This window comes from Bos taurus, chromosome X (assembly GCF_002263795.3).
Source record: "Bos taurus isolate L1 Dominette 01449 registration number 42190680 breed Hereford chromosome X, ARS-UCD2.0, whole genome shotgun sequence".
NCBI classification, from domain to species: Eukaryota; Metazoa; Chordata; class Mammalia; order Artiodactyla; family Bovidae; genus Bos; species Bos taurus.
Window position 1 is genome coordinate 132,934,019 of NC_037357.1, and position 11,969 is coordinate 132,945,987.

The following is an 11,969-nucleotide window of genomic DNA, read 5'->3' on the forward strand; positions in this document are numbered from 1 at the left end:
GCTCCACTTATAGGAAGTTTTAGATGAGGCAAAATTAATGTATACTGATAGAACAGGTTGTGCATGGGAGAAGGGATGTGTGAGGAAGGGGCCCAAAGAGATTGTCTAGGATGATGGGGAAAAAAAAAAACATTGCAGTGAACATCATATATATAATCTTGGTGAAATTGCATAAATATTTCTGCAATGCAAATTCCAAACAGGGTCTTGCTAAGTGGCTCCATGCATTGGTAAGTTTACTAGATATTGTCAACTTGTCCTTCAGAAATTTGCATCATTTTATGCTTTCACAATTCTGCATGAGCACTGATTTTCTAATCCCTCATCGTCAAAGTGGAGGAAACATTTGGTATCATTCAAAGCTTTCACTGAACTTTTGGCGATGTGCTTGGTGAGAAATCATATTCCATTATTGTTTTGGTTTGCATTTCTTTTATTACCAATTAGGTTCAGCATTTCCTCCTGTTTTTTGGTAGTTTTTCTTTTTTTCTTCTGAGTAATTTGTGTATCTTTGTACCCTTTGTTTATTTCATGTTTGTTTTCTATTGAGTTTTTCATCTTATTTTCTTATTTTAACTTTTGAACTCTTCATAAATTAAGTAAATGCACTCTTTGTCAGCTATCTTCCAAATAGTTTTCAATTGTCACTTTATAATTCCTTGTTTATTAATTATTTAGGCACGCAGAAATTTTACTACAAAGAAAGGTATGTAAATTTTCCCTTTTTAGCTTCTGGACACAGGACATGGTAAAATAGGAAATTTAAGTAACTGAGAAATTGTTCAGGAGGCTAGAAGGTGAGGTTAAAAGAATTGGGGGGAGGCAATTCTCTATGAGTGCACCTGTGTGCCTTTCCACGTGAACTTTACAATTAGCTATTTACTTTACCCTGAAATACACACACACATACACACACATATATATAGAGAGAGAGAGAGAGAAAATGAAGTGGAGGCGGGTGGCGCCATGATGGGTCAAGATGAAACCAGGACGGGTGGGGCTGCATCTGGGACTCCAGATGAATCAGCCATAGGCTTGGTCAGCCCTGTGAAGCCAACAGGGACACCTCTCTGGAGCTGTGATTGGAGGACTCCAGGAGCCCCAGCACGTGCTCAAAGCCAAGGTCACAAGGAGCTGCACAAGCAGGGTGATGATGCTGCCAGTAAGCCTGTCTCCCTTGGGCCAGAGGGAAGGTGATGTTTCTTTCATTATGGAAAAGGTACTCTGTGGATATTGGGAAAAGAACTTGGTCAGTGCACGGAGTGTGAAAAAGTAAGCAAAAACCACGATTACTTTCACCACAGTTCATATTTTAGCCTATTTCTTCCCCATCATTTTTCAACTCGTATTTTTAAAGTTAGAATTACACTTCATGTGCATTTTGCTTTCCATTGTTCTTTGCTCTGTACTTTCCCAAACATTTTATCATAAAAATTTCCAAACAGTCAACAAAGTGGAAAATTTTTTTCTAGCTAATACACAAAGATTTCCCACTTAGATTTCATTGCAACTATTTTGCAATACTTCCTTTGTCACGTATCTATCCATTTGTCCATCCTTCTATCCATCCATCAATCGATCTTATTCCCTGGTGCATTTTGTGGTAAATTGCAGATATCAGTATGTATCTCCTTAGGTATTTTAGGTAGCCTACCATTAAGTAGTGAACTGTATTTGTTTACAGCAGTTTTCTTTGAAAGATAAAGTTTACATACAATAAATTATACCAATCTTTTTTTCTTTTTTTTTTTTTCTGGTCTGTTTCCTTGTTTCCTTTGTTTCTAACTCGATATAGATTTTTTTTTTTTTTAATATATAATGGCACTACTCAGATATCTTGCCCTATCTTTCCTCATTTTCACTGCATGCATTTAATCACTGTATTACTTAATGTTTGATTTGTTATTATGGGCATTTCAAATAGACAAGCATGAAATTGTAATGACAAGAAGCCTATTTTATATTGAGGATATATGCATTTGTATTTCACACACCAGAAATATTAAACACTGATTATTTTATGCTGCTGTTTATTAAAAATGTTTACCATAAACTATTTCCTGAATATTGCTATCATGGAGGTATTTGGGAATTTTAATATTATTTCTCCTAATGTTTGACATTTCATAGAAAGAGGAATCATAATTTCTATTTACTGCTATTTCATTGAAATGCTTTTTTTTTTTCAAGTAAGCTGTTTTTTTGTTTGTTTTTTGTTTTTTTTTTTCCCATGTGCGCTTGAGAAAAAGGTGAAATTCATTGTTTTGGGATGAAATGTCCTATAGCTATCAATTAGGTCTAACTGGTCTATTGTATCGTTTAAAGTTTGTGTTTCCTTGTTAATTTTCTGTTTAGTTGATCTATCCATAGGTGTGAGTGGGGTATTAAAGTCTCCCACTTTTATTGTGTTATTATTAATTTCTCCTTTCATACTTGTTAGCATTTGTCTTACATACTGCGGTGCTCCCATGTTGGGTGCGTATATATTTATAATTGTTATATCTTCTTCTTGGATTGATCCTTTGATCATTATGTAGTGACCTTCTTTGTCTCTTTTCACAGCCTTTGTTTTAAAGTCTAATTTATCTGATACGAGTATTGTGACTCCTACTTTCTTTGGGTCCCTATTTGCATGGAAAGTCTTTTTCCAGCCCTTCACTTTCAGTCTGTATGTGTCCCCTGTTTTGAGGTGGGTCTCTTGTAGACAACATATGTAGGGGTCTTGTTTTTGTATCCATTCAGCCAGTCTTTGTCTTTTGGTTGGGGCATTCAACCCATTTACGTTTAAGATAATTACTGATAAGTATGATCCCGTTGCCATTTACTTTATTGTTTTGGGTTCGAGTTTATACACCATTTTTGTGTTTCCTGTCTAGAGAATATCCTTTAGTATTTGTTGGAGAGCTGGTTTGGTGGTGCAGAATTCTCTCAGCTTTTGCTTGTCTGAAAAGCTTTTGATTTCTCCTTCATACTTAAATGAGATCCTTGCTGGGTACAATAATCTGGGCTGTAGGTTATTTTCTTTCATCATTTTAAGTATGTCTTGCCATTCCCTCCTGGCTTGAAGAGTTTCTATTGAAAGATCAGCTGTTATCCTTATGGGAATTCCCTTGTGTGTTATTTGTTGTTTTTTCCTTGCTGCTTTTAATATTTGTTCTTTGTGTTTGATCTTTGTTAATTTGATTAATATGTGTCTTGGGGTGTTTCTCCTTGGGTTTATCCTGTTTGGGACTCTCTGGGTTTCTTGGACTTGGGTGATTATTTCCTTCCCCATTTTAGGGAAGTTTTCAACTATTATCTCCTCAAGTATTTTCTCATGGTCTTTCTTTTTGTCTTCTTCTTCTGGAACCCCTATGATTCGAATGTCTCTGAGATTGTCCTCATTTCTTTTAATTCGTTTTTCTTTTATCCTCTCTGATTCATTTATTTCTACCATTCTATCTTCTAATTCACTAATCCTATCTTCTGCCTCTGTTATTCTACTATTTGTTGCCTCCAGAGTGTTTTTAATTTCATTTATTGCATTATTCATTATATATTGACTCTTTTTTATTTCTTCTAGGTCCTTGTTAAACCTTTCTTGCATCTTCTCAATCCTTGTCTCCAGGCTATTTATCTGTGATTCCATTTTAATTTCAAGATTTTGGATCAATTTCACTATCATTATTTGGAATTCTTTATCAGGTAGATTCCCTATCTCTTCCTCTTTTGTTTGGTTTGGTGGGCATTTATTCTGTTCCTTTGTCTGCTGGGTATTCCTCTGTCTCTTCATCTTGTTTAAATTGCTGAGTTTGGGAGTCCTTTCTGTATTCTGGCAGTTTGTGGAGTTCTCTTTTTTGTGGCGTTTCCTCGCTGTGTGTGGGTTTGTACAGGTGGCTTGTCAAGGTTTCCTGGTTAGGGAAGCTTGTGTCGGTGTTCTGGTGGGTGGAGCTGTATTTCTTCTCTTTGTTCAGTCGCGCTGTGGGGAGGGAGGGAGGGATGCTGCAAACAAATGACACTGGCGTGCGCTTGCAGTGCCTCAGCCACACTGGGTCTGCCCCCGCTCACGGCGCGTGTAGCCTCCCTGCCCACACTGCTCGGGCTCTAGGTTGTTCCGCCGGGAACAATCCAAGGCTGGCCCTGGGTTGCATGCACCTCCCAGGTCCAAGCCGCTTAGGTTCAGGCACTCAGGTAGTCCTCAGAGGCGCAGACTCAGTTGGGCCTGCGTTTTGTGCTCTTCCCAGGTCCGAGCAGCTCAGGTAATGAGGTGTTTGGCGAGCGCCAATGCTGCGACTTATCGCCTCCCCACCACTCGGTTATCTGGGTGTAAAACCGGCGCACCTTCTCAGGCAGATGTTGACCGTCCAGACCCCCAATAAGTTTTAGTTAGCAAAGAAGCCAGTTTTATAGATAATGTCTCTCTGGGGCTGCGATTGCCCCCTTCCGGGTCTGGCTGCCTGTCACCGGAGGGGGAAGGTCTGCAGCCGGCTATCTCTGTTTAGTCCTTTGTTCCGTGCACGGGCTGGCGGTGTCTTAGGTTAGGGCTGGCTTTTCGCATGGTAGATATCCCACAGTCTGGTTTGCTAGCCCAAATTATTTCGCTCAGATAGAGCTCAGGGTATTCAGGCCAGATTCTTACTCTCAGCGATGCAGCCCTCGCCGCGCCTCCCTGCCCAGCCCCCGCTTGCTAATGGCGGATGCAGGCGTCTGCGCTGCTTCTCCGCTGGGGGAGTTACCGTAGGGCTCGCAATCTGCGAGTTTTAATTGTTTATTTATTTTTTCTCCCTGTTATGTTACCCTCTGTACTTCCAAAGCTCGGCACGGATTCGGCAGTGAGAAGGTTTCCTGGTGTTTGGAAACTTCTCTCTTTTTAAGACTCCCTTCCCGGGACGGAACTCCGTCCCTCCCTCTTTTGTCTCTTTTATTGTCTTTAATATTTTTTCCTACCTCCTTTCGAAGAGTTGGGTTGCTTTTCTGGGTGCCTGATGTCCTCTGCCGGCATTCAGAAGTTGTTTTGTGGAATTTACTCGACGTTTAAATGCTCTTTTGATGAATTTGTGGGGGAGAAAGTGTTTTCCCCGTCCTACTCCTCTGCCATCTTGGCGCCTCCCCCCAATCTTTTTTTCTAAGTCATGTTATTTTTTAGTTGAAGTATAGTTGATTTACAATGTTGTGTCATTTTCTGCTTTACAGCAAAGTGATTCAGTTATACACATATATATGTAATATACATTGTGTGTGTGTATCCATATACAGATTCATTTATTTAATCAATTTTTTTTTTTGGCTACACTGTGCAGCATGTGAGATTAACTTCCTGACCAGCTATTGAACCTGCATCCCCTGCAGTGGAAGTGTGGAGTCTTAACCACTGGGCCACCAGGGAACTCCCATATATATTCTTTTCCATTATGATTTATCATCAGATACTGAATATAGTTGTCTATACTCTACAGTAGGAACTAGTCTATCCATTCCATATACTCTAGTTTATAGCTCTTAACCCCAATCTCTTACTCCATCCCTCCCCCAGTGCTCTCTGCCTTGGAAGCCAGAAGTCTGTTCTCTATGTCCATGAATGAATTTCTTTGCCATATATATATTCGTTTGTGTCATATCTTCAGTTCCACATTTAAGTGATATTTGGTGTCTGTCTTTCTCCATCTGACTCACTTCACTTAGTATGACCATCTCTCAGTCTATTCATCTTGCCTCAAATGGCCTTGTTGTTGTAGTTGTACAGATTCTTATATCCTTTAAACCATACATAGAGGTATTCATCTGTGGTTATTTTCATGTATATATTATTAAAAGTGTTTAGTATACCACTCTTGGCATAGTACATCTATTTTGAGGTTGTATTAGGATTTTACATGTATACGTTAGTCAGTTCAGCTCAGTCACTAAGTTGTGTCTGACTCTTTGTCACCCTAAGGGCTGTAGCACACCAGGCTTCTCCACCCATCACCAACTACTGGAACCTGCTCAAACTCGGGTCCATTGAGTCAGTGATGCCATCCAATCATCTCACCCTCTGTCGTCCTCTTCTCCTCCTGCCTTCAATCTTTCCCAGCAGACTGAAGCAAAGATGGGGGCTATTTGAATTGGGCAGTTTGGGGACATCCAGACAGCAGAGTCCTGTGGCTTCTTGGTTCTGTAAAGGAAGATGTTAATAAAAGCAGGAAAATGGGAAAAGGAGCAAAGCTTTGAGCATCAAAGACAGGACCACAGACAGATGAACCAGGGGAAAAGGGGGAGGGTGAGAGGACAACAGCCGATTTCTCACCATGCAAATTGACAAAAGTTCAACGAAAGCATCGAGTGATACAAAATGTTTCCACCAAACTGAGGATGAGTGGTTGGAAAATGAGTGCTCATGCAGTGTTGTGAAAGCATAAGGTGATGCAACTTTCTGAAGGACAAGTTGACACTATCTAGTAAATTTATAAATGCATGGAGCCAAGTAGCAAGACCTTGTTTGGAATTTGCATTGTGGAAGAATTGACGCAATTTCACCAATATTGTCTATATGACGTTCACTGCAATAGTTTTTTCCCATCAGCCTAGAAAATCTCTTGGGCTCCTAACCCACACTACCCTTCCCCCATGTAACCTCCATTATCAGTTCTCTCAGTAAAGATTAGTTTTGCCTCATTTAGAACTTTCTAAAAATGGAGCCTAGAGTATGTACACATGTAGTTGCTTTACAATGTTGTGTTACTTCCTACTGTACAGCAAAGTATTTCAGTTGTGCATAAGTTTCCTTCGCATTTAGGTCACCAAGGAGCACTGAAAATTGTTGCCCATGCTAAACAGATAGTTTTCATTGGATATCAAGGCAGTTTTCATTAGTTATCAACGCATTATTCTCCAGAATATACAAACAGCACATGCAGCCCAGTATACCGCCCCCCCAAAAAAAAACCTCAATGAACTCCTTATTGCCAAATTCATATTGAAATTGAAGAAAGTGGAGAAAATCACTAGACCATTCAGGTATGACCTAAATCAAATCCCTTATGACTATACAGTGGAAATGAGAAATAGATTTAAGGGACTAGATGTGATAGACAGAGTGCCTGATGAACTATGGATGGAGGTTCGTGACATTGTACAGGAGACAGGAATCAAAACCATCCCCAAGAAAAAGAATTGCAAAAAAGCAAAATGGCTGTCTGAGGAGGCCTTACAAATAGGTGTGAAATGAAGGGAAGTGAAAAGCAAAGGAGAAAAGGAAAGATATGCCCATTTGAATGCAGAGTTCCAAAGAATAGCAAGGAGAGATAAGAAAGCCTTCCTCAGTGATCAATGCAAAGAAATAGAAGAAAACAATAGAGTGGGAAAGACTAGAGATCTTTTCAAGAAAATTAGATACCAAGGGAACATTTCATGAAAAATTGGGCTCAGTAAAGGACAGAAATGGTATGGACCTAACAGAAGGAGCAGATATTAAGAAGAGATGGCAAGAATACACAGAAGAACTGTACAAAAAAGATCTTCACGACACAGATAATTACGATGGTGTGATCACTCACCTAGAGCCAGACATCCTTGAATGCGAAGTCAAGTGGGCCGTAGAAAGCATCACTATGAACAAAGCTAGTGGAGGTGATGGAATCCCAGTTGAGCTATTCCAATCCTGAAAGATGATGCTGTGAAAGTGCTTCACTCAATATGCCAGCAAATTTGGAAACCTCAGCAGTGGCCACAGGACCGGAAAAGGTCAGTTTTCTTTCCAATCCCAAAGAAAGGCAATACCAAAAAATGTTCTAACTACCGCACAATTGCACTCATCTCACACAGTAGTAAAGTGATGCTTAAAATTCTCCAAGCCAGGCTTCAGCAATACATGAACTGTGAACTTCCAGATGTTCAAGCTGGTTTTAGAAAAGGCAGAGGAACCAGAGATCAAATTGCCAACATCCGCTGGATCATCAAAAAAGCAAGAGAGTTCCAGAGAAACATCTATTTCTGCTTTATTGACTATGCCAAAGCCTTTGACTGTGTGGATCACAATAAACTGTGGAAAATTCTTCAAGAGATGGGAATACCAGACCACCTGACCTGCCTCTTGAGAAACCTGTATGCAAGTCAGGAAGCAACAGTTAGAACTGGACATGAACAACAGATTGGTTCCAAGTAGGAAAAGGAGTACATCAAGGCTGTATATTGTCACCCTGCTTACTTATATGCAGCGTACATCATGAGAAATGCTGGGCTGGATGAAGCACAAGCTGGAATCAAGATTGCCAGGAGAAATATCAATAACCTCAGATATGAAGATGACACCACCATAATGGCAGAAAGTGAAGAAGAACTAAAGAGCCTCTTGATGAAAGTGAAAGAGGAGAGTGAAAAGGTTGGCTTAAAGCTCAATATTCAGAAAACTAGGATCTTGGCATCTGGTCTCATCACTTCATGGGAAATAGATGGGGAAGCAGTGAAAACTGTGGCTGACTTTATTTTTCTGGGCTCCAAAATCACTGCAGATGGTGATAGCAGTCCTGAAATTAAAAGACGCTTACTCCTTGGAGGGAAAGTTGTGACCAACCTAGATAGCATATTAAAAAGCAGAGACATTACTTTGCCAACAAATGTCCGTCTAGTCAAGGCTATGGTTTTACCAGTGGTCATGCATGGATGTGAGAGTTGGACTATAAAGAAAGCTGAACACAGAAGAATTGATGGTTTTGGGCTGTGGTGTTGGAGAAGTCTCTTGCGAGTCCCTTGGACAGCAAGGAGATCCACAAAATCCATCCTAAAAGAGATCAGTCCTGGGTGTTCATTGGAAGGACTGATGCTGAAGCTGAAACTCCAGTACTTTGGCCACCTCAGCAAAGAGCTGACTCATTTGAAAAGACCCCGATGCTGGAAAAGATTGAGAGCAGGAGGAGAAGGTGATGACAGAGGATGAGATGGTTTGATGGCATCACCAACTCAATGGACACTGGTTTGTGTGGACTCCGGGAGTTTGTTATGGACAGTGAGGCCTGGCGTGCTGTGGTTCATGGGGTCGCAAAGAGTCAGAAACGACTGAGCGACTGAACTGAACTCAACTGAATAAATGGGCAGATCTAAATAGACATTTTTCCAAAGAAGGCATACAGATAGCCAACAAACATTTGAAAAGATGCTCAACATCACAAATTATTAGAGAAATGCAATTCAAAACTACAATGAGGTATTACTTCACACCAGTCCAAATAGCCATCATCAAAAACTCTACAAACAATAATTTGGAGAGGGTGTGGAGAAAAGGGAACCCTCTTGCACTGTTGGTGGGCATGTAAATTAGTACCACCACTATGTTGAACTGTATGGCACCTTCTTAAAAAACTAAAAATATAATCTCCATATGACCTAACCCTGGGCATTTTCCTGGAGAAAACCTTAATTCAAAAAGATGCATGCACCCCAATGTTCACTGCAGCACTATTTACCGTAGCCACGACATGCAACATTGTTTAATCATATCAAAAGTTAAAAACAAACAAGCAAAACAAAACAAAAACCTTGAAGTAAACAGTCTCTAAACAAGGGGTCAAATTACTAGGTATTTGTAAAAGTGGAGGCTTAAAGATAAGTAAACAAATCAATAAGCACCTATCAGAACCGTGTTCTATGTTAGCATTCAAAGAGCAGAAAAGCTGATTTTATACTGAAAGAATTAGAGCACTCTCAAATTTTTTTCTCCCCATCCCAGGAATTCAGAATTCTGGGTCAATGGTAAATGAGATCATGGGTGATTTTTTTCTTTCTTTGTATCTGTGTATCAACTTTATGTTTTCTCTTATGAGCATGTATTAATTCTTTCTTTCTTTTTTTTTTTTTTTTACTTTACAATATTGTATTGGTTTTGCCATACATCAGCATGAATCTGCCACGGGTGTACACGTGTTCCCCATCCTGAACCCCCCTCCCACCTCCGTCCCCATACCATCTCTCTGGGTCATCCCAGTGCACCAGCCCCAAGCTTCCTGTATCCTGCATTGACCCTGGACTGGCGATTCGTTTCTTATATGATATTATACATGTTTTAATGCCATTCTCCCAAATCATCCCTCCCCCTCCCTCTCCCACAGAGTCCAAAAGACTGATCTATACATCTGTGTCTCTTTTGCTGTCTCACATACAGGGTTATCGTTACCATCTTTCTAAATTCCATATATATGCTTTAGTATACTGTATTGGTGTTTTTCTTTCTGGCTTACTTCACTCTGTATAATCGGCTCCAGCTTCATCCACCTCATTAGAACTGATTCAAATGTATTCTTTTTAATGGCTGAGTAATACTCCATTGTGTATATGTACCACAGCTTTCTTATCCATTCATCTGCTGATGGACATCTAGGTTGTTTCCATGTCCTGGCTATTATAAACAGTGCTATGATGAACATTGGGGTACACATGTCTCTTTCAATTCTGGTTTCCTCGGTGTGTATGCCCAGCAGGGGGGTTGTTGGGTCATATGGCAGTTCTATTTCCAGTTTTTTAAGGAATCTCCAGACTGTTCTCCATAGTGGCTGTACTAGTTTGTATTTCCACCAACAGTGTAAGAGGGTTCCCTTTTCTCCACACCCTCTCCAGCATTTATTGCTTGTGGACTTTTGGATTGCAGCCATTCTGACTGGCGTGAAATGGTACCTCATAGTGGTTTTGATTTGTATTTCTCTGATAATGAGTGATGTTGAGCATCTTTTCATGTGTTTGTTAGCCATCTGTATGTCTTCTTTGGAGAAATGTCTAGTTCTTTGGCCCATTTTTTGATTGGGTCGTTTATTTTTCTGGAATTGAGCTTCAGGAGTTGCTTGTATATTTTTGAGATTAGTTGTTTATCAGTTGCTTCATTTGCTATTATTTTCTCCCATTCTGAAGGCTATCTTTTCACCTTGCTTATAGTTTCTTTTGTTAAAAATATGGAATGTTTCACAAATTTGCATGTCATCCTTGCGTAGGGGCCATGCTAATCTTCTCTGTATCGTTCCAATTTTAGTATATGTGCTGCCGAATCAAGCACTGTATTAATTCTTAATAAAGTTATACCGTATCTTTTTCAACATGTAAAGAATAATACATCTGGATTTTTATAAATTCCATTCATAAGCATTCTTATATTTCTCCACGAGAGGGCAGCATAAGCACAGTATATATTCATACACAGATTACATCTGGATTTTATGAATTCCATTTATAAGCATTCTTCTATTTCTCCACGAGAGGGCAGCAAAAGTACAGTAAATATTAATTCATACCCATACATTTTGGCAACCTGATGTGAAGAACTGACTCATTGGAAAAGTCTCTGATGCTGGGAAAAATTGAAGGTGGGGGGAGAAGGGCACAACAGAGGATGAGATGGTTAGATGGCATCACGGACTCGATGGATATGAGTTTGAGTAGGTGCCAGGAGTTGCTGATGGACAGAGAAGCCTGGCATGCTATAGTCCATGGGGTCGCAAAGAGTCAGACACAACTGACTAACTGAACTGAACTGACTGGCATATGCATATAAAATCCTAAGACAGACTCAAAATGGACATACTATCCCAAGAGTTGTGTACAACATACGTTTTAATAATATAACTGGGAAAATAACCATAGATGAATAATTTTATATATAGTTAAAAGTATACAAGAATCTGTACATCTACAACAAGAAAGCCATTTGAGGCAACATGCATGGACCGAGAAATGATGATACTAAGTGAAGTGAGGCACACAGAGAAAGACAAATACCAAATGATATCACTGAAATGTGGAATCTAAAATATGGTACAAATGAACATGGGTATGAAACAGAAATATACTCATGGACATAGAGAACAGACTTGTGGCTTCCAAGGCAGAGAGAATTGGGGGAGCAATGGAGTAGGAGATTGGGGTTAAGAGATACAAACTAAAGTACATGGAATGGATGGACAAGTTCCTGCTGTAGAGCACAGAGAACTATATTCAGTATCCTAATATAAATCATAATGGAAAAAATATAT

At 39.7% G+C, this 11,969-nt stretch overlaps 1 non-coding gene across 1 annotated transcript; it reads right to left on the reverse strand.

The window, feature by feature from the left end:
- Window positions 1–10,889: 10,889 nt before the first annotated feature.
- Window positions 10,890–10,996, reverse strand: LOC112445288 (U6 spliceosomal RNA). The gene has a single exon (XR_003033645.1). It is a non-coding gene; the product is annotated as a U6 spliceosomal RNA (small nuclear RNA).
- Window positions 10,997–11,969: the final 973 nt, after the last annotated feature.